At 41.7% G+C, this 25,886-nt stretch overlaps 1 protein-coding gene and 1 long non-coding RNA gene across 4 annotated transcripts in view; one reads left to right on the top strand and one right to left on the bottom strand.

The window, feature by feature from the left end:
- Positions 1-25,886, top strand: part of HIPK2 (homeodomain interacting protein kinase 2) — a 214,092-nt gene that overhangs the window by 89,107 nt on the left and 99,099 nt on the right. The window lies entirely within an intron of this gene.
- Positions 321-25,432, bottom strand: LOC146339499 (uncharacterized). Its single transcript, XR_014784257.1, has 4 exons — positions 25,313-25,432; positions 20,384-20,452; positions 16,444-16,540; positions 321-2,329 (listed from the first exon to the last, which is right to left on the bottom strand). It is a non-coding gene; the product is annotated as an uncharacterized LOC146339499 (long non-coding RNA).

Below are 25,886 nucleotides of genomic sequence, written 5' to 3'. Positions count from 1 at the left end.
GGTGCGGAGAGGGTAAAAAGGGGGTATTCCCAGGAGCGGCGAGGAGACCATGAAAGCCCTTTTATATTGCTTCCTATGGGGTCTCCAGGCCTGTGCCACACCCTCTAAGAAACCCCGGCTAGATGTGTGAAATTGCGTATCTAGCCAAGAATTCAGACCGGGTGGAGCATGGAGGAGAGGATCCCCTCTGTGTTCCGCCCAACCTGATTTAGATAGGCATCAGCCTCCCAAGTTTGGAGGCTGATGTCTATCTCGGTAGGATTGCACCCTTAATGTATATTGTGTGTGTTTTTTAAATACTTTTTATTTATTTTGTCTTTATAAATGAATAAACAATACCAACAACCTGATAAGTAACTACAGTTTCCCAACAATGCAATATTCTTATGAGGATACAACAGTAACAAAAAGAAAAAGAAAGGAAAAGTAAAGGAAAGGAAAGGAAAGGAAAAGAAAAGAGCAATCTTCCTCTTTCCTCTCCCCTCTTCCCTCTCCTCTTTCAAAGGGTTAAATTTAAACTCCAATACCCACGGGCTTCAGATGCCATTCTATTTTAAAAACTATACCTATATCAATAGCTGTTTTACAATTTAATAATCAACCTTACATTTCAATATCATATCATCAATCTTATATCAAGAAAGCAGGCCTACAATTCATTCCCAGTAACCATATATTGCCCTTAAGTTAAAATATAATAGTAATAATAAAGCTTTACAGTTTAACCAACCAAAAATCTTACTTAGTAGTCTTATAGTAATGATAATAATAGTAATAATAATAACAACAGAAAAAAGAGATGAAATTATAATGTTATATAATAATAAAGTTTGAAAGCAACCTTACAACAATCAGTGATATATTTTATACTGGATATATAAATGAGTGTGCTCAATACACCCTCAAACAATATATTTAAATACAACATATCAAATCTATTTTGGAAAAAGAGAATTTAAAAGAAAAATAAAGAGGAAAAAAATGAAAGAAAGTAAACAAATATATGTATAATCAGATATCTTCTGGCCTAGCCTGAATCATGTAGACTAAACATAAACAGTTAACAAAGCTTATTTAAAAATTCCAGTTCATGGGGCTGGAACAGAAATCTCACAAATTTTTATGTTCATCCATGCCTCCACCATTTCATGGTTTAGGAATTTCTTCGTCTGACCTTCAGAAACAATGCAAAATGTAGCAAGATATTTTAAATAATATTGTATGTTCATTTGTTTTGCCATATTCTTTGCCTTGATGAATTGCTTTCTTTTATTCGCTACCTCTTTGATGTAATTTGCAAACAACATAACTTTATCTTATTTCCAAAAAAGACTTCCACCCTCTCTTGCCAAACGCAGGGTATAATTCTTTGTGGAGACTCTTGCAAATTGAACTATAATCATATGGTCAGTCCCTTTAGCATTTGGCACATGAAATGCCTGCTCAATATCAAGTAAATAATCAGATGCCACAGGGAGTATCTCATGCAAAAACTTGTCCACAAAGGTAGGCAAATTTACATCAGTAGGCAGATTTTTAATCCCAATAATACGTACATTGGATCTGCGCGTGAAGGCCTCCAGTTGAGAAATTCTGGCAGAAATATTTTTGAAAAGAGCTTGTGTCATAATTTCATTCATTGTGAGTCTATCTTGTAGCTCATTAACTTTCGTCCCCATTTTTTGCCGGGAAGCGTTAATTAAATCCACAGCTCCTTGCCGGGTGGTGATGGAATTCTGGATTAAATCCAACCTCTTGGCTTGCTCCGCAAATTGCAAAGATAACGTTTTTATCAAAGTAAATAATTCCCCTATATCTTCGGTTCTCAGAGCTTTTGACAAAGGTGGTATGGGAGGAGTGGGCAGCGATTTACTTTCTTCTCCTCAGTATAGCCATGTTTCTCTTCAAACAAATCTTGCAGGTCCTCAAATATTCTCAAATATTGTTGATATTCTTAAACAAATATTGTTGATATTTTTAAACCATCCATCAGGTGTTGTTGATATTTCTTAATCCGTATATTACAATGGAACACGTCAGCCCCGTTTTCTCCTATTAAATAGGAGTTTCAGCATAGCTTTCTGCGGTGGTTAAGCTCTGGGAAGATAATCCTGGAATCCAGCCCCCCCCACTGCCTCGTGGGGAGTACTTTCTCCAAGATGTTATCCAGAATGCTGCCTTGTCCCTCCTTTTAATTCCAGAGGTTAGATGAAAAGGTTTTTCAACCTTTTAAAAAGCTGTCTGAGATAGCGTCCCGCAGAGACTCCGCGGGATGCTGCAAGGGTGACATTGGTTCCAACCGGAAGTCCTGGTAACCAGGCACAATCTACTGTGGGAAAAGCAGAATATAAATACATGAAATTCAACCTGTCCTGCCTCCAAAGTCCCCAGATATCATCCTCAGTGGGGCTATAACGTTTGAATAAGGACTATGTACATACAGTTGAACATACATAGGCCAATTTCACATGGCTGATTTGCTGGATAACACCCAATACTTAACCACATGTACACATTGGATTTTATCTGCATTACTGCCCTGCATGGACATCCAGAGACATCAGAAGCGGGGCAGGTGTAGTGGTTGGGCAGGGAGGGCAAATACACTCTAGCTCCCCTTCATGCATATGGACCAGATTTGAGAGAAGTATTGTCCCTATCCAGCCTGCTGTGTTTGAGTGACATGTAGTCATATGAAATTGCCATCTGTGCTATTTGCTCTATGGTGGCTATTTCACACGTGCAGTTCATCAGCTGATGTTGCATGCATCAAGGGCTAACCTGCTTGCGTGAACACACCCTGAACTGGTGCTTAATGAGGGTATAGAAGTGGTTATTTTCCCCTTGCTTTCCTCTGAAGCAGTGATGCAGAAGAATGCACACATCAGCTTTATGACATGTGCAGTGTGCCCAAAGTAGACATTTGCCTTGCCATTCACACCTTACGTTTAATATGCTTTTCTCATGTTTCTCGTCTTGACTTTCCACATTCTGGGTGATAACAGTTGTGGAGCTGGTGTGAGCCGTGCCACAAGACTCTGCCTAAAGAAAACTTTTTGCTTTCTCAGGATGTACTTTTCATGCTGCTTCTGGGTTAGCAGCTTAGTGCCCAACCAAGAACTTAGGTAGCTGTCCTCAGGAGACATCTCAACATGGCTTTTCAGAATCAGCTGTCCAAAGACACTTACATATGATCTAAAAGGGATGTCATGGAAGAGTGATACTACTCTGTATTTATAGAATTCTTCAGGCAGCTGGCTCCACAATAGCAGAAAGAGAGTCCTTCTTCTTCACCTGTGCACTGACTGTGTTTAGTTTGCAGAAATAAAGAACTTAAAAACAGACGGAGCCTCTGCAAATGTTGAGGCCTTGTCTCCCTGGTTATTATGTGCATTTCTCATTCTGTGTGTGTGTGTGTGTGTGTGTGTGTGTGTTTGCATCAAATTAGAGTAATCAGATAGCTAAATGCTTTGGGGGTATATTCAATTCAGCATCTCTGAACTACATGCTGCAGCTAGGATTGCGAGATAAAAAATTTATCAGAAATAAAAGTCACTAAACCTAGAGTTGTAGTAACATCCGTGCCTGGATTGTGGGGGAAAGGGTAGGGTGACCTTTAATGATCCACAAGCCCCACCCTCTGACTACCACCAAATTTAGCGCAATCATGCCGTATCCCTATTAAAAACAGCAGAAAGCTCTCTCTCTTCCCCCTGTAATCCCCAAAATACAAAAACCTCGAAAGTATCCACTAAAATGACCACCAAAACCAGAGACCACATCCAGGATGCTGATGATATTTAAACATGGGCTTATAATAACATATCATCAGCATCTTGGAACGTGGTCTCTCTTTTTGGTGGCCCCCTGTCATCCAAACACTGGAGGAAGCTGTGGGATATCTGTGTAACAAGAATTCTGATTTCCACGTAATAATAGATGACTCTTAATTTCTCTCCTTTCTTTATATGGTATTTATATCGCAGTCCTTCTACAAATATTTCCAGGGCGGGGGCAAAATTTAAATAACTAACTAACAAACAAACACCTGGCATTGGCTTAACAACATCACATTTAAATGTGGAATTTAGAAAATAAAAGCCAAGCCACACTTTTTCAAGCAAATTAGCTACGTCATTCACTTCTCCTTTCTTTGCAGCAATCTAGAAAATATAGGATCCCACATTTTCCTCGGCATGTGTTCTCTTTTAAACATCCAGCATAACAGATGCGCTTCCAAGAAATCATTTTAACTTTTAAAATATTCTCTTTGTCTCTTTCTTTTTCTCTGTCTCTGCAGCAAAAATAGTTTTATCAGGACTTTATACAACCATAAAAACAATACACAGCCAATAGGGTTTGCTGTCTTGGGAGATAGAGAGGGGTCATAAATCATTCCAGTATGATTGTATTTTGTTGTTTGATTTCATTGTCTGACTAACAAACATTTTGCTATTTTTATATAAGGTCTGTAAAGCTTCACTTCTTAAGTTACAAATATTTTCTATATATAAGTTTGCAGTAGTGTGCAAAAGGATTTATCCTAGGTGTGGTGGCACTTCTGTGCAACCACCAGGACACAGGCTGGGGAGCTTAGGTGGCTATTTACTCATTTCCCCCCTGCAGCAAAAAGAGGGTAAAAGAGGACACAGACTTGCATACAATGTGCATATGCTACTTTATATGTATAGATGCAAATTTAGAAAGAATTACTAGAATTTAGATAGGAGTACAGTCTATCTCATCACAGTGGGGAAGACAGTTACCAGGTGACCTCCTCAGGTTGTGTGCCTCTTAGGTCTGCTGTCCAGGTACTAATGGTTGATGGGCAACATCCAGGCCCTTAGGCTCTCACTTCTTGGGGTTCTTTATCTCTAAACTGGACTTAGATCAGACAACCCTTCACATAGAAGATGCCTTCAAATACAGGACTGTCCTCTGTAAAGTAGGGCATATGGCCACCCTAGGGGATCCAATGGCCTGGTTTGCACGTCACAACAACCCAGGGTTTTTTAAAACCCCAGACCATTGTGAATGCAGTAGCCAGCTGGGGCATGCTGTCTGGTCACTCCTGCTGTGAGTGGGAGCAGTTAAACAACCCATCCCAGAGTTGTTTGTCGCGACATGCAAACCTGGAACTCTGGCTTGTCTCTCCTTCAACAAATCAGAGAAATAACCCAACAACAGTGACTGCAGCAAGCTTCAAGTATGCTGATACAGGGAGCCAGCGCAGCCACTCCATATTCAAGGGATACTTGAATTCATGGAAGATACCAATGACTATTAGCAAAGATGGCTGAAAAGGACATCCGTGTTCAAAAACAATATATATCGGAATCTGGGGGCAATCAGAGAATGACCGAAGGACGGTATAGAAATCTGACCTATAAATAAATAAACAAACAACAAAACACCTTCCATAGCTTGCTGCTGAGACATGTGGGTGGCCTGTATTGGAAAGAAACTACTAGACTAGATTGACCTTTAGTCTGATCCAGACAGCAGCTGCTATGTTAAGGAGGTACAATTCTAGTTCTGTGTTGTTATGGCTGCTTTATCAATTACTGTGCTGTTTATTGTTTAGCATTATATTGTATTTTGTTCTTTAAAATACTGTATTTTATATTTTTTACTGTTCTGTGTTATTTTAGTTTTGTAACTGTTTGTAATCCTCTCAGAGAACATTAGGTATTGGGTTGATTAGAAATGTAATAAATAAATAAAACAATGAACACTATGGGCTTATGTAAATTGGCCTTTAAGAGTGCATCCCTATGCATATTTAGATAGAAAAAGGTCCATCAACTCCCAGCATTTCCTAGCCAGCATGGCTGGGTGGGGAATTCCAGGAGTTGTAGAACTTGTCTAAACATGCATAGGATTGTGCCTTAAGTATGCTTGTCATTGTAGCCAAAGTGCAGGTAAAAAGGTAAAGGTGTCCCCAACCAGTCGTGTCCGACTCTAGGGTGTGGTGCTCATCCCCGTTTCTAAGCCGAAGAGCCAGCGCTGTCCGAAGACGCTTCCGTGGTCATGTGGCCGGCATGACTGAACACCGAGGTGCACGGAACACTGTTACCTTTCCCGCCGAGGCGGTACCTATTTATCTACTTGCAATTTCTTGCTTTCGAACTGCTAGGTTGGCAGAAGCTGGGACTGAAGACGGGAGCTCACTCCGTCACGCAGCACTCGGGTCTCGAACTGCTGACCTGCCGACCTTCCAGTCTGCAGTTCAGCATCTTAACCACTAAGCCACCGTGGCCCATAAAGTGCAGGTGCACCGGGGCAAAATGGATTGTGAATTATATGTGTGTTTTAGGGTAGCCTTTTTCAGATGACTTCCAGCATTCAGCGGATACATGAGGTGTGTGTGGGGCAGAGGTGGGATCAGCAAATTGCACATGCTGATCCCACCTCTGCCCTCTGTGGTTCAGTTGAACGTCAGGGCAGACCTTACCCACATCCAACTGCACACACATAGGTTTTCTGTTTATTTTTCATTTGCTGAAAAAGCAGCATTCCCAGTTGTGTGCAGAGCGCCCTACTCAGGTAAAACTGCTCTCCTCTGTGCAGAACAAAGGCTCTGTTCCAACCTTTAAAAGCCAGTCTGCAAAGAGCTATAGTTGTACAAAGCAGCTAGAAAAGGATTCTGACTCTCCTAAAACAGAAGATTGTATGCAAACAAGCAGGCTGGTGAACTTATCTGCCTGTGCTGATCTTTTGTGGAGGAGGAAGCTTACTACTGCAGAGCCATCATGGGAAATTATGCTCCCAGAATTATTCTACGGCAAGGAAAATCATTCTCTGAGAGTATTCTAGCGATAGGCTATGTGCATGTGTGGGTGTGGGGAGTGAACATCCATTCCATTTATGTGTAATGGAATGGATGCTTTTGATACAGACAGGTGAGTGGGTCTTATTGCTGGACAAGCTGTGCTCATGGATCGTGCATCTCCCTGATTTTCTGCATTCCCCCCTTACTCCTGCACCACAGCTCACTCCATTCAGTAGGGTCCCCCAACCCCCTCTGTAGCATTGGGGGCAGGGGCTAGAGGGGAGCAGGGGGCAGGAAATTCAGCTTCCACCAGCTCAGTTACATCCACCTAAATCTGGATCTAACCAAATGTTTTTATAAATAATAATAAACCCGAGTTTATGGTCCGCATTTTTTCATGATTAATGGTTTGGGATATCAAAGTTTATTCCCTCCACACTTACTAGGGTGGAAACATTATTTTTAAAGTCAAGATTCACATATAATCATAACATTCCAGGAGCTGGAACTTCAAGGGAGGAGGACAGGGGGGAAAGAGCTCTAAAATCATGAGACTAAGCAGAGCCAGCAGCATAGAAGCACTGGTAGGCGGGCATCAGATGACAATGGTGTTTTGTTTGCTGCTGACCAGTGATTAGAGGTGAATGGTTCTGTGTTCCATTAGCAGTCCCTAGAGCCAATTGCTTTTTAGTGCTTCCTTTTTTTATTATCTAAACCTGACACAGGAGATGCCTGGGATACAAGTGCGATGGTTTCTCAGCTTGCCAATGCAGGCAAGAAAAATGGACAAGTTTGCAAAAACGCTGTATACTATTTTATGGGAACACAATGCCTGGTGTGTGTTTTTAAAGTACGTACTGGAAATCCGACTTGTTAAATAGAAAGATTGCAAGCTGTGTTTACCGAAAGAGAGGCAGAATGCATAGCAAGGGCAGGATGTGGGAAATGCCAGCTCGTGATTACTGTGACAACAGCAGTAACAAAAAAGGATGAAATAACCAGGGATTTCCCATGGTGCAAGGCAATGACGAGAAATGGCTGAAATCTGTTTACTTTGGGAGAGGCAAATAATAATCTGACTGGGCTGCTAAGACTATGGTCCCTCGGGGTAGGGTTGCCAACTGCTCATAATTTTTATATATTGTTCATATTTCAGGAACTCTGTCAACAATGAGGAGACACATTAGAGTTGCCCACTTCCTGTGTGCGAGGGCAGAATATACAAACATTTCAATGAATCTTTCCTTCAGATTCAAAAATATGTTTGAGGGTAAAGGGAGGCTCCCCAAAATAGCTTTCAGCTGATATCCTTTCAAAAAAAGAAAAATAAGAGGTAGCAAGTATTTTGTAGAAATATATTATTATTAATTATTATTTATCGTATAGCACATTTACATCACATTACAATAAAAACATAGAGCATAATAAATATGAAATGTAAAATATAAAATATAGACAGGAATATTACAAACATATGTCTAGGTTACAGCTATAGTTTTGTACTTCAGTTGTCACAGCCAGGAAATCAGCAACGTCTCCATTGTAGGCTCGGTTTTGCCATTCTTGTCACTATATGTTGGATAGTTTGTTTTTCAGCCCCACAATCACAATTTGATGATGTTGTTTTGCCCCATTTATAAAGGGCATCTGCACATCTACCATGACCTGTGCGAATTCGATTCAAGGTTGTCCATATCACACGGGGCTGGTCAAATCCAGGTGGTTTTTCCAAGATGCAGGGCAAGCTTTGGCATTGTGGAGGGCAGTTTCCTAGCCAATGTTGTTTCCATGTGTTGTGGATATTGAAATCATCTTCTAGAAGGGCTTTAGTGGTAGAAATGGCTGGATGTCTCGATCTTAACCTGTTTTGCTCCAAGTAGGTTACGTCATTTAATATTGATAGGTGGAGATTGTCAGTAATCTTCCGGTATTCTTGAAGAAGGGCGCTCTTTTGTCTTGCATCCGGAGGTGGTATATGGCTCAAAACAGGCAGCCAGTATGTGGGAGTAGATCATATCATCCCACTAACAATACACATTGACTCCTGCAGATGTGTATCAATCTTTCTTGTGTGTGGACTATTAAGCCACACTGGGGCACAGTACTCTGCTGCTGAGTAAACCAGACTGAGTGCGGTCGTTCTCAGCATGTCCGCTGTTGAGCCCCAGCTAGTGCCGCATAGTTTGTGTAGAATGTTATTTCTACTTCTCAGTTTGGCAGCAGTCTTCATCAGGTGTTCTTTATAGGAAAATGTCCTATCCAGTGTGACCCCAAGATATTTGGGATGCATGTTGTGATTGAGCCAGTTTCCCTTAAATTGAATGTTGAGCTCTCTGCCTGCTGATCTCTTACAAAGGTGGAAGCATATTACTTCCATCTTTGTTGGATTGGGCTGTAACCTCCACTTACAGAAATATTTATCCAGTATGTCTAGATCAGAAGTGAGGACATCTTCAGTTGTGTCAAGGGATTTATGTTGTGTGGCTATAGCCCAATCATCCATGTAGCCAAACTTCCTCGACTTTGTGTGTGGTATGTCAGCTATGTATAGATTGAAAAGGAGAGGTGCAAGAACCGAGCCTTGTGGTAGTCGGTTGTTTAAAATTTTAGGGATGCTAGTATCCTCTCCTATAGTCACAGAGAAAGTTCTTCCAGCAAGCATATTATCAATAAGTCGGGTAGTTTTTCGGCATGAGGTTACTTGTATTAATTTATAAAGTAGTCCATGTCTCCACACTGTATCATATGCTGCACTTAAATCTATAAAAGCAACTGATGTTTTTGGCTTCTCCTGATATCCTGCTTCTATATAGGTTGTTAGTGAAAGCACTTGGTCAGCGCAGCTTCATGCGTGGCGAAATCCAGCTTGTTCTACTGGAATTATCTGAGTATCTTCTGGCTGATTCTATTATGCAGAAGCCTTTCAAGAAGCTTATAGACAGTGCTTAGCAGTGTGATTGGTCAATAGTTCTTTGGTTGGTCATTTGTTTTTCCCGGTTTGAGTATTGTGATGATTTTTGCTTGCTTCATCTTGTGTGGTATTATACCTGTTTCCATAATATCCGAAAAGAATTCTGCCAACCATCTTTTTGCATATTTTCCACAATGCAGGAGGAATTCAGGATGTATACCATCATGTCCAGGTTCCTTGCCAGCTTTTATAGCCTTGAGTGCATTTGCAATGTCAAAGGGGGGGAAAGGGCGTGAATATTCAGATTGTTCAGGACAAGTAGTTTTTAGAGCACTCAGTTTTTGTCTAATTTGTCTTGTATGGACTTTGTCCCTTGTAGCTCTAGATGTAGACAATATATGTGCCGTGATCTTATTGGCTGAAATGTTTGTCTTATCATTTATTTTCTTCTTACTTCGCCCTAATTTCCGTAGCAATGACCATGCTTCTCTACTAGACGTTTTAAAATTGAGCAACTCAGCGGTCTCTATCCATTTCTCTTGCTGTGCTATATCGAGGCTATGTAACAAGTCATCTGCAATATCATGGTCTCCATTTTTAAAAAATTCTTGATACAGGTTCTCGCAGGTATCATTCCACCCCGGAATATATTGCTTGCGGTATCCTCTAGGAATAGCCTTTCTTGCCGGACATATAAATGCGCCTGTAAGTCTCTCATAATTGTTGGATTTAGGGGAGATCCAGCCCAAGCATTTGTCTAGATTTTCAGTAAAGACATCCCATTTCACCTTCTTGAAATTCCACCTTGGGCAGGGAAAGGATGACATCAGAGGTATACTTGTGCCAATTTCAATCAGAATTGGGTGGTGCTGGCTATGGGGGAAGTCTGCTAGTAACAGTTGAGAGGTTTTTACTGGCAGTTTTTCCTCGTTGGTGGTCACAGAACACAAATCAGGGTTGTATTCCTTTCTCCAAGCTGCTGACTTATATGTTCCTCTGTCCTTTGCATCAAATATCAAATACAAGCTGTTATCATCTGCCTAGTTTACAAGTGCCTCACCATTTTCATCAGTTCCACTGAGTATGATGACTATTAAAATCTCCAAGGTAAACAGCTGGATGTGGAGACAGAGGTATAACTTGTAGGAGCCAATTAATAGCCGGGGGTTTATATATGTTAATTATTGTTAATTCCCCTATTCTTACAGTTACCTCATGTATATTGTTGTAGAAATATAATACATAGTGTTATTTTCACACACGTGTGCTTTCTCTCTCTCTCTCTCTCTCTCTCTCTCTCACACACACACACACACACACACAGTCCCAACTTGGACAGCATTAAAAGGGGATTAGATAAATCCATGAAGGATAAGGCTACCAATGGCCACTAGTCATGATGGTTATATGCTCTCTCCAGTAAAAGGGGCAATATGCCTATGTACACCAGTTGCTGGGCAGCACAAGCAGGAGGGTGCTATTGTGCTCATGTCCTGGTTGTGAATTTTCCATCAGAGCACCGAGTTGGCTTCTGTGGAAACAGAATGCTGGACTAGGCAGGCCTTTGGTCTGATTTAACAGGGCTAGTATGTTCTTAGGCACCACATGTTTTGTAGAACTGTCATAAATAGTGTTATTTTCTCATACACACACACACACTTGACAGAAAAATAAAGTTGCCTGGTAAGCTAGTAAGAGATTATAATGACCGTCAGACATACTGATCTGTTCTTCAACTCCATGTATAATCATTGCAATAAGTTAAAGCTATGACTACATATACATTATTGGGCTGTGGCTATAATAAGTGCCTTGATGCCCTACTCATTTAGCCCCCTGCATGGCTGGACTGTACATAATTTGCCAGGTTAAAGGGTGGCAGTCATTTAAAAATTTGGCGATATAATGGAATCTGAAAGGCAGCATTGTCATTACAGTAAAGATTCATGTATTGCCTTACTGTATTTGAAAAGAGAGGAGGGAAATTAAAAGGAAAGCAAATCAGCTGGGAGCATCTCAGAATTCTCCCTCCTTTTGCAAACATTAATGAGACTTTCCCCATACCAAAATGGCCTAATAATTTCCTCCAAGGAAAGCCTGTGCTTATAGTATGAAACAAACTTAGCCTGACAGGGACTTATTGAACAAGGAAGGGAGGCTGAGGGACAGGCAGCATTATTAGAATCTCCTTTAATAGGCGTTTATAAATGATGTCCCTTTGTAATCGGTACACAGTCACACTGGTTGAATGTATACACAAGCCTACCGCCTGTGACTGTGCACACATGATTTTTGTGATGCTGTAGTTTCTAGTATGGTGAGGGGATTTTTCAGTGCCTGTGTTAATTCACTGTAAAATTACAATGATTCAGGGAGTGAATGGTTCAAGAAGAAGAACCTAGGCCTCAGACTAGATAGTGGCTGCTGTGTGAGGAGATGTCCTGCAGGAAGGTAAATTTCCTTAACTGAAGTGGAGGTTGGGTTGTGGGAGGGAAGGGCAAACATGAACTAAACTTCCCTGACAAGAATTCCTACTAAGCAAAAAGAAATGTGGCACTTTCCAGGAAACGGAGCTTCCCAGCAGCCTCTCAAGCAGAAGATGCGCTTCAGGCGGAAAAGGAGGGCGATGGAGAGAGGAGAAGCAGAGTGGAGTGATCTGTGCTTTGGAATGGCTTGCCAGCTATACTGAGGCAGTAAGAAGGTTTTCTCAGTGCTTTCATGGGTCCATTAAAACCATATTTAGTTACTTGGACTGCAATGTGATACATAATTCACTGTGTGGCCAGCCCTACCATTAGGCAGAGTGAGGTGGCTTCCTCAGGCAGCTGATTCTGGGTTTCATGAAAGGGGAGCAATTTATTTATTTATTTATTTATTTTATTAGTATTGTATTTTTACTGCCAGAGAGTGATGTGTGTGGGTTTTTCTGTCTCAGGTGTCAAAATAACCTTGCTAGCTTTGGCTACTATGCAGCTTTAATTGGGGTGGGGGCACCCTTTACTGTTCTGCATCAGACAGCAAAAAGTCTTGGGCCAGCCCTGTATACATATGGGACTTCATCAGTCCGCTGCGGCTGCCCAAGTGTGGAGAGATCCCCGTAGGGCAAGTTTTCTCCCATTCCCTACTGCATGTAAATATAGGCACATGGCATTTCATTCAGTTATGTCAAATGAGAGGTCTATAGGCATCTCCCATATCTCTGCCTAGCCCTTTTTCCTGTCCTGTGTCAAGGAATATGAGCTTATAGCTTTCACTCCTTGATCAAGTGGAAGAGGAGGGCTGGACAGGAATGAGGGAGGAGCACACAGGCCTACCATACACTGTAATGGCTTGGCATGGTGCCTTTGTGTGCAGCTGAGCACATGTACCACAAGGAATGGAGAGAAACTGTGATGCCTTATGGAGATCTCTTCATGTGGGCACACCAAGGTGTCCTTCAGCAAGTAAGCAAATTAAGCATACATGCTGTTATTTACTAGAACAGCTCTTGGTAGGTTGAAGGTATATATATAGCTATGTATATTCTGTGTAGGGATAGGGACTGTCAGGGCTCCCCTTACGATCTCGACCCTCTGAGCAACTCCTTAAGGATCTCTTGCATCCTTAGGAGTCTCACCTTCCTTCTTTTAAACTTCCCCTTCCCAGCATCTTGGGATTTAGGCTGTAGACGTAAGGTTACTGACACTCCAGTCACCTGGGGTTTTAACCACAAAAGTTTACTGGTAAATTAGTGCAAGCAAATAACAGAAAATTTGCAGAATGGAGCTTAGTGATACAAAAGGCATTAAGAGAAAATAAAGGTTGCAAAAACACAAGTTCCTCTACCCTAGTTGCACTTAGACATCTCTAGGCTACTTCTTTCTGCTCTCTCTTCAGCTCTGGTCTTCTGACTCTCTCTGGTCTTCCTTTTTCTGGTCTCTCTCTCACTGGCTCTCTCTCTCTCTCTCTCTGCCTTTATATCCCCTCCTTCCCCAAAACCAGAAGTACTGTTTCAGACCTGAAGAAATGAAACTTAACTCAGGGAGATGAAACCTAACCAGGGAAATGAAATTACTACTCCCAGGGGTACTCCCTCCCAACAAAACCCCCTGACCTTTTTATCTTGCCTCTGTAGGCATCACACCTTCACAGGGATGAGTTTGTTTGATTTGCATTTTAATATGAAACGACCTAATTCACACTTCTAGAACTAGTATATGAACTGGCACACAATTATCCTTCAGTTTTTGCCCTTCTCCAAATTTTGCAATCCAGTTGTCTGATCAGACAAATGTATACAAAAATGTGTATGTTAGGGAAAATTGCATACAAAAGGGCATGCATTAGGGAAAGGGGCTTGCAAAAGAGAATTGCATATACTAGGGGAAATTGCATACAAAAATACATATTAATATTTGTGTATGAAAATGTATGAAAATTTTCATGTGACTTTAAAAATGTTAAAAAAAACTGATGCATAAATTGGATGGAGCAAACTTGTGGATGAAAATATGAGACCATTATAGTGAGCAAAACAGACAGATTCATCCATTCCTATTTCTGCACTCGAATTCTACACCAAGAAATGTTGACTTCTGCAACATATATACACTGTGCACATTAAGCCAACTTGCATTTATTTTGCATAATTTATTCTTTTGCTGATATTTCTTGAAGAGTGGGTGTGTATACATCAGACATCCAGCATTCTGCTGGGGCGATGTAATGAGTGTAGGGGGCACAATGTATCCCATATGCCTCTTGCAGTCTTCTGCAGGGCCTCTTCATAATTCTCACTCATGTGCTCATTCACCAGTTGAAATCAATCACTCCTATAGATTACTATGGGAGGAAGTTGTTATTTCTGCAGGTGACATACAGTAGCTGAAGACAAAACATGGCCCCAAGCCCAAATACTAGAGACCACAGTGTGCAACTGGAGTAGGCAGATTTTGCACCTATCTCAGTGATGTTGGAGCACTTTTACTTTCTGCAAAAATGTGCTAAACATGATATGGTGAAAGCCATTCACTTGCATGTTTACTCAGAAGTAAGTCCCACTGTGTTTTATGAAGCTTATTCCCAGGAAAATGTGCATAGTAAGTAAATACAGACCATCACTCTGATGGGCCCTTTTGTTAGTGTTAATACTAATACAACGGTAATGAAGTCATAGTTTTACCCTATTTAAGAGCTTGTCCCTGCACAGCTGCTGTATTGCATGCATATTCTGAAACACACAGATGAAAGAATACATGTTGGGGTTGGGTGGGGGATTGTTTGTCTGTTTGCTACTTTCCGAGATAGCCAGACAGGGTTCAGAGCCAGCATTTTACTAATTTAACACATTCCTTGCAAATATTGTGAGTACTCACTGGTTAGATAATGTACCAGCAAGCAATGGCTATGATCCACCTGTGTTCATAGAAGTGAAAGCATAGAGGATGTGAGAATAGGCCAATCTGGCTTATCCCCCCAACTTTTTGCTCCTTCTCCCTATTATTCCCACTCAACATGACACCTAACAGTTGTACTTCTCCAGTGAATGAATTTGCTAACCAGATTCATGTGCTGAGCCTCTCATAGGTGAACAGCTTAGGAGAGGGAATCTAGGATGGCTGGATGTGCCTAACAGTGCCTGATTAGGCAGAGTGAGGCAATTGCCTCATGTATCAGATGCTGGGTGGCAGCAGCAAGGTGTTGGAAGAGAGAGCTGTATGCTATACAGCCTGCCTTGTGCCCCCTAAGCTAGCCAGTTGTCTTCAGGTGTGGTGAAGGGCACTGTCCCATTGCCAGCACTGAAGAAAGATTCAGCTGCCAGGCCATTTGGCTTCTGTACATGAAATGGGAGGGTGCGACATCTTGCTCTTTGCCTCAAGTGGCAAAATGTTTTGGGCCAGTCCTGGTGCCTACCAGGTATGATTCTTTCTAAGGCATTGTGACTGAGTGGCAAGAGGGTGTAGAAAGACAGAGGAGGGGAATAAACTAGAGCAGTCTATCCTCTTCCCTACTCCTACTCCTCCATCTCGCTAGTTACTCACACTTGCTCCCCCATCCTCCATGGTCTGCCCTCCACATGTGGAGGGGATGGATTGTGAAATGCATGGAAACAGCTGTATGTCACAATGTATAAAAGGCTGTGGAGATGTTGGGCACTCAGGAAGCACATTCTATGAAATAGGTAAGAACATAAGAAGAGCTCTACTGGATCAAACCAAAGGTCCATCAAGTCCACCATTCTGTTTCCCACAACGACTGTGACATATTCTAGGGTCCTTCAGAGAGTCTTTACCCCTCTCCTTTAACCTGCCAGCTGAGGAGGTCACTAGGTACACCATTTGATTGACTTTATAGGTTGATACTGAGGGCTGCATGAAATTGGACAACAGGCTGCATGTGGTCCTTGGGCTACCCATACCCCATCCTAGACTTAAAGGGAATTGACACAATGGTAAGCCTTACTTCAGGATATTGGAAGGGTTGAAATAAAGTCAACCATGTTTGCATTATGTAGCCCCTGTAGGAAGGAAGGCACTGTGGTCTCTATAATAGAAGGTCAAATATTGAACGATGAGATTCCATATAACCATCATGACTAGTAGCTATTGCCAGCCTTATCGTTCATGAATTTATCTAATCCCCCTTTAAAGCCATCAAAGCTAGTGGTCATCACTACATCTTGTGACAGCAAATTCCATAAATTAATTATGTGCCATGTGAAGAAGTACTTTCTGTTGTCTTTAAAAAGTAGTAAAATATTGGGATAAATGCCTAGGCATACCTTTTCTATGATGTCTTGCCAGAAGTGTACTCTGCTTCCATAAGATCAACACTTTTCTCATGAGTTGGGATCAGATACCTCTGCATCGCTGGATAGACTAGAAAACACATTTTAAAGTAACATCAGGGCAGGGCTAGTGACGAGATTAGGCATGGTCACACCCCTGCAGGGGCCCACTGACAAGAGCCCTTTGGAGTTGCTCCTCCTCTTCACCATTGCAACCTTCTTGCTCACCTGCCTCTCACTTTGGCCCAGACAACGATGGTAGTGAGGAGGAGGAGCAGTAGGTTCTACTGCCTACTAGCTCACTGGATCTCAAGCAAGTGGTAGCAATGACGAGAAGGAGGATGAGGAGCGACAGCAGCTGGTGGCAATGGTGGTGTGGTAGATTCACTGAGGGAGGGGGCTCATGGAGGGTTTTTTGCCCATGGGCCCTCAAACAACTAGAGCCAGCATTGCATCAAGGAAGCATTCCTAAGCATGCTTGAAATCAATGAAATCCTAAATAAAAAAGATTAGAACTGGGCTGCAAATGAGAGAGAAAATGTAGGGATGATAGTTTAGGACTGTAAATTAGAGTCTGATAGTTGCAGCCCTAAACTCTCAGTCCTAAACTGAGAGACAGTTCGTGCCTGCATTTTATTGCATGAGGATTTCAGCATCAAGTTGTAGCTTCCATGTATGTGAATGGGCCTTGGAAGATATCATCCTATATGCAATGCTTTTTAAGAGTCAGTTCACACATCTACTCATTCAAGGTTGGAGGAAATCAACTGCTGTATCTGCATGTGTTGAACCTGCTTCAAGTCTACTGTCAAGCTTGGTGTCTTCTGAGATACAGTCAGGTCCCTGAAAGAATTTGGATACTATACATTTCAACTAACGGATAACCAAAATTGATTATTTTTCTCCATGCCATCAGAGCACCTGCTTGGAGGTTCAGCATTCAGTTCCTGTTTTTGGTATCTCTGCTACTTAGCAGAGGCAATGAAATTATGATGCTGAAAATGGTCACAGGCGTAGAGTTCAATTCCTTTGTTTCAGTGCTGAAGCAAGTAATCAACAGTAATTAGCTCAATAAGGAAAAGGCAAGTAATCAAATCAGTAACAGATTGCTTTCTGGATGAGTTCCATAATAAGATTTTTGTAATTTATAATGGGTTATGCATATATATTTTCTGGAACCAGTAAATACTTTGGTATACCTATATCCCCAAGTCCTGGTTAATAAATCAGAAGGGTTTTCTTTTTCAAAGAAGGCTGTATTCAATACTAGTTTGACAGACAAAACTATCATTAGGAGTTTTTAGAAATGTGCACAATTCTCGTAGTCCTTGAGGCATGTGTACATAATTAAAATGCATAAGATGAATATAGATCACATACGTGATAAATATTAAAAGTAGGCTTGTAATTAATTTGACAGATTGACTCTGTGAACACACACTTGGATATCCTTACTTGTATAAACAGTGTGGGTTAAAAAGATAAACTCAAAGGCTGAATAAGGGCTTGCAAGTTCAGATCCTTACAAGATGCTGTCCCAGAGCTCTGAGCCTCATGTAAACACATGAGCAATGGTCCATATTCATCTTAATGGAGGGAGTTGGTTGGAGTGAGCAGAAATGGACAAACTCCCCCTTCTGTGGAAGAAAATACAGAATACCTTGACACTCCCACCCTTCCAATGAAATCAGATGGTGGCATATGTATAATTCGTCTGAGTATATCCCTCTTGAGGATACGCCATGACCACAATCCAGAACATTGCAAACTGGATCCCCAGGATGGTTTTGGGTTTGTTTGGTCTCCCCCCCCCCCCCCCCGATAAACAGTCTTTGAAATTTACCAAAGGTCAAAGCAGCTTTTGAGATGGCATGCTGGAGGAGTGGGGGAGACACGGGTTCTGCTTTTCCAAGAAAAATGTAAACAAATAAATTAGCAGGGCCAGCAGCAGACATCAAGGGGCCCTCAGGCATGTTGCTGCCATCGCCGCCCCGCTGCCACTGCCGCCTCTGACCCCCTTACTCGTTGGCCACCTTCTCCTCACCTGCCACCACAGCTGCTGCATCCACTTCCTCCTCCATTTTCCCCACCTGCCATTTCCATTCCTGCTGCATTCTGCTGCCTCCCTCCTTCCCAAAAACTTTCCCTGGGGCAGGGTTTTTTAAATGCAAGCAGAGTGGTGCTTGGCTCCATCCTGCACCTGTTGCCCACCATCTTAGATTACCCTAAATGCAATGCCTGACATCAATGTCAGGCATTGCATTTGGGGTAATCCAAGGTGGTAGTTGGCAGGGAAGGAGTGGAGCTGAGTACCAGATCCGCTCCCATTCAAAAATGTTACTGTTCCCGGGGGGCGGGGGGAGGATTTTGTGGTGGTGAGGGGTTGAGTGAGTGGCTGTTGCTGCAGCACTTTTGACTGGGAGCCAAGTTGGTGCTTGGCTTCACTTCACGTCTGCTGCCTGCCATCTTAGAGGTTCACACAGTTGGACGTGGGCCCTTCTGAGCCTGTGGGCCCTTTGCAGCTGCCCTGGCATGCCGACTCCTGATTGCTTTATTTTCACTCTTGAAATCTCTCTTTCAAATCCAGAATAATTCTCACTGATGTAAACATTTAAATGATTGACTTTATAGGTTGTTAACTTGATACACCCGACAAAGCTGCTTTTAGGAGGACTAGATGCAATGGCTGCCCAAGCACAATGTCAATAATTTGTAGCAGAGATACAAGTTGATTTAAGAAATTACATTGGTGCTCTAGGGTGGGTCTGTTCCACTGTGCTTGTAGGAATCTCTGTTAGGTGAGTCATGCCATGCTGCCATTATCACAGGATGAGCAGAACAGGGACCTAGGGAGGGGCAGGATTCTGGATGATGCACCTAGAGGTAGTCTGGCCACCACTGAGGTTTAGCAGAAACTAAAGTGATAAATACTTTGCAAAAATAACTTTTTACACTCTGTGACTGCAAGTACACTTGTTCATAAGTAAGTTCCTCTGAAAGCAACAGGACTTAGGGTGGCCACTTGCGAATCACCAAAAAAGAGGAAATGCATCATTCAAAAAGAGCACAAAAGAGAACAGATTTGTTTGACATTTGCACATGCTAATTTATATGTATTGTTGTTGTATGTATTACTATATTTTAAATAGAAATACATCTCAGTATAGTGGAGAACACTCTGACCAGGTGACTTCTGTGGCTGTTCAGCTTGCTGTCCAGACGCTGTTGATGGGCAGCTTCAAGGCTCTTGTTCTACCTTCTTAGGGTTCTTTATCTTTAAGCTGGACTCAGACTGGACAGCCCGTCAAAGAGAGGATTCCTTCAAAGAGAGGAATGTCTCGTGACATCCCTTCAAATACAGTACTGTCCCCTGTAAAGTAGGACACCTGGCCACCCTAGCACTTACTTGCAAGTAAATCTGATTGTGAGTAGGACCACACAACCAAAAGGGAAGCTGAGCACAAAGAAGGTGTTTCACATAGTGAAACAGCATCACATAGGCATGCAATGTGGCAGAGATTTTGCATGGCGGTGCTATTTTCCAGCTGCTACTGGAGCCATGGAAAAAATGTCCTTTCCTTTACACACACACACACACACACACTTTCTAATGAATCCTTGTAAGAACGTTCCTTCTAAAAAAAACCCCCCCACAAAGAATTTGCCAAAATACATTCATTAACGAAGATGCAGCTTTACCTCTAGCGACAACTCATTAGCAAAATAGGGCATGGGGGAAGTGGGAATGTATAGGGGGCACACAACCTGAAAAATCAGTTTGCAAAATAGGCAACCTACTCAGTGAAGCTTTCTGCAGTCCAGCGTACTAAACTGCTGAGTGGCTTTCTAATCTAATCATTTCACTTGCAATTCAAATGACTTCCCAATTAAAAATGAGCTAATAAATTCTGAAATGTAAATCAGACTCCATTACCTTTTATAATTGCAATGCCAGTTTCAGTCTTCTCTGTGCTCAAATCAGTAGGTGCAGGCTTCCTCAGATCTGTGTATATAAGGGATATATACTGCATTCATTTGCCTCCTTAATGAACTTCTCCATTATTCTGTATGTCAGTCAGCCTTAACATTGCACTTGCTCTTTGCTGGAGGGTTACAAGGGGCATTACTGGTGTTCCATAGTCTGTGACTGCTTGGGTGTAGCCCTGTCCATACCATAAAGCTAATATATGCAACAAAGTCATGTTGCGACTCAAAATGTGTTGCTGGGGAAGTTCTATTCCAGTCAGGCTTGCAAACTGCCGGTCAAAACAGACATTGGGTTATAACCAGTCCAACTTAGGTCCCATTCATTCCAGTGGGTCTACTCTAAGTAGGACTACCATTGGATACAATCCATTGCTATTGCATCATCAGCGTGCATAGCACTTTACAGAGTACAAGAGTCTGTGCCCTGAGGAGCTTACATTCTAAAATTTAACACGGGAAACAACAGGGGAAGGAGAGGCTGGGGTACAGCAGCAAGATCAGTGATTAGAGCAACAATGGACAAATCCAACTGGACAAACATGCTAGAGCCCATATTAAGGCCTATGCTGTGGTAATGATGGTGGCAAAGAAATTGTTCTTTTCTGTCACCGTTGCGTTTGCAGAGAATAATTCACTGGAGCTATTCTGAATAGGAAAAGGTCCATTACTTCAAGGACTGATTAGAAAGGAGCAGCCTTCTCCAACTTGATGCCCTCCAGATGTGTTTGGCTCCAGCTCCCATGATCTCTCAACATTGGCCATGTTAGTTGGGGCTGATGGGAGTTGTAGTCCAAAACATCTGGAGAGTATCAGATTGGGAAAGACTGGAGTAGAAGAGGTCTTGGTTGCCCACTGTGACAGTTTTGATAGACTTATTGTAGATACAATCATTTGCATCTCCTCCGACTTAGATGCCATGGTTGCAGCAATTCCTAGTGATGTATGTTTGGCACCTGGGTGTCCTACTGTGATGCATACATTTCAGTTAGTACAGCCTGAGGCTGTGGATGGGAATCTTGGGAGTGTGTGATTTACCATTTGTTCACTTGATCACTGCCACTCCTAACTGATTAAGGCAGGTGGAGGAAGTCTGATCAAGTGAGTAAGGAGAATGGCAAATGCCTCCTTGGAGAAAGGTATGGTAACATCCAGGCTTAAGATGGTTATTGTAAGACCTCCACTGAAGAAACCATCCCTGGATCCCACTGTAGTGGATAATTTGGATCGGATTATCTAGACCCATTTCAATCTGGCTGTAGTAGGCCTGGTTCAGGACTGAGACAGCGTTGGATGCCTTGGGAGATGATTGAATATACATTCAATTTTTTTTAAAAAAATTGCATTTTGAAATTATTATTTTGCTATTGCTATTTAGAGATGAAAGTGATTTAGCTGTTACAATAGGATATTCTGATATTTTAATAACTGATGGCTGCTAGTAACACTGATGGAGAGTGTATTGGCTACAAAGAGCAGGCAAGAAACACCACTCAGATTTTCATTCCTTAAATTGGTATAGTCAACTAAGGATCAGTTTACAATCACTGTAGTTTAGCTATACCTATGAATTAGGCCAGCTTCCTCAACCCGGTGCCCTCTAATGGCCATGCTGGCTGGGGAGGAAAAGCATTTGTAGTCCAGCACATCTGAAGGGCACCAGGTTGGGGAAGGCTTTATTAGGCAGTTACTCCCCAAAAATGTAGAACACATTGCTTAACTGACTGAAATTTAGTAAGGAGCCCTTTGCTTTAGCAATTTAGTATGGAACATAATTTGCACAAACTTGTCCTCAAGACCAGAGAAAGTTTAAAAAATATATCTGTAAAGAAATTACTTTTTATTACACTTCGTTTCATTTTTCTTTAAGCTACTGTTTTTGTTAATGAATCAAGAGACATTCAGGCCTCATAAATGGATAACTAGCAGACAGTTTTATTCGCAAATTACATTCAGGTGCATGCCATGGGAGAAGAACAGTGCTGTGTTAAAATGAAACTATAGGTTATTTATGAACAATCAGAATGCATGGCTACCTTGTCAAATCTGTATTTAAATAAAAACAGGAACAGATCTTGCTAGTCTTCGGTATACTTGCTGTGACTTTTCCTGATGGAAAGAATGGTTCATATAAGGGCTAATTAACACGTTATTCACTTTCTATGATTATAGATGAACACCCCTTTGCCTGGTGGGTGATCCAAACAGGGGATAATAAAAGCAAAACATTTCTTTGCCAAGCTTTTGTCTAAATATATGGAGTGTTCAAATGCCAGTATCAACCAAATTACTTGTTATAGAATATTTTATGGGTTTGGGGGCTGGCTGGGTGGGGGAGAGATAGTGTATTGAATGCATGGTTATAGTAGTTATGAAATAATTTGGACTTTTACAGGTATTTTATTGGCCCATAAAACATATCTAACTGGACTTGAGACTATGTTAAGTTGGGTGGAGCAACTTAATAGAAATGCAAAAATGAGTGAATTTCTGAGTTTTGAATTTCCAACAGTGTTGCACAACTTTTCAGATATGTTTCACATGAGGAACTGAGGCAAGGTACAGGTGGACAGAAAGTAGATCTCCAGATGGTTTGGACTTCAGCTCCTAGCATTCCTGCCCATTGGCCATGCTGACAGGAGCTTCTGGAAATCGAAGTCCAAAACATCTGAAGATCTGCCTTTTGCCCACCCTTGCTGTAGAGGATTGTGGTGGCCCACCTCCAAGTGCTGTTGGATGAAATAGATCATCTAGACCCATTTCAATCTAGTTCTAGGCCAGGGTTCAGAACTGAAATATCCTTGGCCACCCTGATGACCACTGTCAGGAGAGAGATGGAGGAGTGTGACCCTATTGATTTTTCTCAATCTCTCAGTAGCTTTTGATATGATTAATTATGGTATCTTGCTGGATGAACCCACTGGGTTGGGATTGGGTGGTGTGGTCATATGGTGGCTCTGCTCCTATCTGCAAGGTTGGTTTCAGAAAGTTGTTTTGGAGTAGGGCCCCTCAATATTCTACCTTATCCCCTATTCATTCTCATTTCTATATGAAGCCTCTAGGTGAGATCTTCTGGGGATTTTGAGTGACATGTCATCAGCAAGCTGATGATACCGCAGTCTGTTTCCCTTTGTCCTCTGAGTTCCATGAGGCTGTGGAGGTGCTGAACCATTGTCTGGACTCAGTTACGTGTTGGATGAGGGCCAATAAACTGAAGCTGAATCTTGACAAGATGGAGGCACTGTGGGAAGATGGTTCCTGGCCCTGGGAAGTTCATGTATTGCCTACTCTGGATGGGGCTGAACTCCTACTGAAGGAGCAGGTGTGCTTCTTGAGCCAATATTGTCACTAGACGCCCAAGTGACAACAGTGGCTTAGATGACTTTTTATGAGCTTTGGTTTGTTCATCAGCTGCAGCCTTTCCTGGATTGAGGTAGCCTGGCTCCAGTGATGCTCTGGTAACTTCCAGGTTGGCTATGCATTATATGTGGGGCTGCCCTTGAAAATGGCTTGGAAGCTTCAACTAGTACAGAATTTGACTGCTAGAATTCTGTCCGATCTATCTAGGTGGAGCCATGTTAAACTGGTTCTGTAGTAACTACATTGGGTGCCTATTCACTACTTAGTCCAATTCATTGTGCTGGTGCTTAGTTTTAAAGCCCTAAATGGCTTGGAACCCAAATATCTGAAGGAGCACCTCCTCCCATACCAATCCGTCCATGCGTTAAGAAGATGCCCTTCCCTGTTTTCCTTCTATATGAGAGGTGCATTATGCATCTACAAAAGAGAGGGTCTTCTTTGTGATGGTACCCCATCTCTGGAGTGCCCACCCCCACCCCAAGAGTGGTACATCTGGCATCAACATTGTATACCTTTTGTTGCCTGATTGAAACCTTTTTTAAATTTTCCCAGGCATTTGAAATTTAAATTTAATTTAGTTTTCACTAGTTGAATAATCTTAACCTCTCAGTTTTATTGCATTATTGTTTGAAGTTTTATATTGTTTTATATTGTTTTATGTACTCCTTTCGGCGCCAGGTGAAGACCTTTTTATTTTCCCAGGCATTTTAGCTTTCTAAATTTTTATCTTTGCTGTTTTAAATCTGTATTTTAAACTCCTGTACTGCTGCTAGGTTTTATTGTGGTTGTATTGTTATATTGTGGTTTTAATGTTCTATATATTTTAAATTGTTTTATTGTGTGTTGTTTGGTTTTAGTTTTTGTGAACCGCCCAGAGAGCTTCGGCTATTGGGGGGTATAGAAATGAAATAAATAAATAAATAAATAAATAAATAAAATTATATTGTATTGTACATTTGGATTGTCATGTACATTGTCCTGAAATCCATTTTTGGATGAAGCTATGTTTTATACTTTTTAACAAGTAAGTAATAGTAGACTTGTTTCTCAGTAGGTGAAATAGCTCTTCATCATAGCGGGCTAACAAGAAAGCAGCATGGGCAAGCCCCTTCAATGGGGACCAGTGGCAACTCTCTCCACCCCAATAAAAAATTGCAACTTCAAAATGTACACATTCCAGTTTCCTTGAATGCACATGCTTTCTGTGCATTTTTCAGCGTCTCTCCCCTCAAAATAATATAATGTTCAGAAGTCAATAAATACTAGTCACATTTTGGTTGTCATCCACAAATGCTGTACACAACAGTACCGAGTACATAAATACTTAATTAGAAAACAGGTACTGTTCCTATTAAATAATTGGGGGAAGTATCTTGCTGGTTTAAATTATTCAGTGCCCCTCATTCTGTAGAACCAACAAGTAGCAAAACAGTGAAGTATCCTGTATATTGAAGGTATTCTCCCATCCCCACTTCCCATCCAACTCCTAAGTAAAAGTGCTTCCATTTGATTTACTCACAATTCACTGATTATATCTGGCTTTTTAGAGGAAAACTATGCCTGGCTCTCGAGCATTAACAGCTTCTGCTGCTGCTACCGTTGCGTGCGATGCTGCTGTGTTGCCATGTCAACTGTGCATGTCATTTATTTACATTTGATTTGGCAGAACACTTCATGATAAGAACCAAGGTCTCAAGTGACTTTGAACTGGGGAGGAGAAGGTGGTGGGGGGGGGAGAGAATGAGGAGGATGGTTTGAGAGGAGACAGGAGCAATGAGAAAGTGAGGAAAGGATATGCGCCCTCTGCTAATCAGTACCATATCTGTTGTGCTTTGCTTAATTTCCCCCTTACTTCTCTCAAGCCCATTCCCTCAGAGATCGGAATGTGGGAAATAAATGCTAATCCATCATGACTAAAATCTGAGCCAACAAACTGTGAGGGACTGGCTGCGTTTGACAAACCAGTTAAGCCAAAGTGTGTGGATTTAAGTTGATTTACAGCTCCATTGACTTCAGTCATGCTGAACTACCCCTGGATTGTGGTGGATTGGGTCTCACTGTTTAATTCTTTAATTGAGGGAGCCTTTCCATCC

Source organism: Heloderma suspectum, chromosome 7 (assembly GCF_057233095.1).
Source record: "Heloderma suspectum isolate Gila_16-S chromosome 7, 16-S_ref, whole genome shotgun sequence".
NCBI lineage: Eukaryota > Metazoa > Chordata > Lepidosauria > Squamata > Helodermatidae > Heloderma > Heloderma suspectum.
Note: the sequence above shows the minus strand (reverse complement) of the source record. Positions and strands in the feature narration are given on the sequence as shown.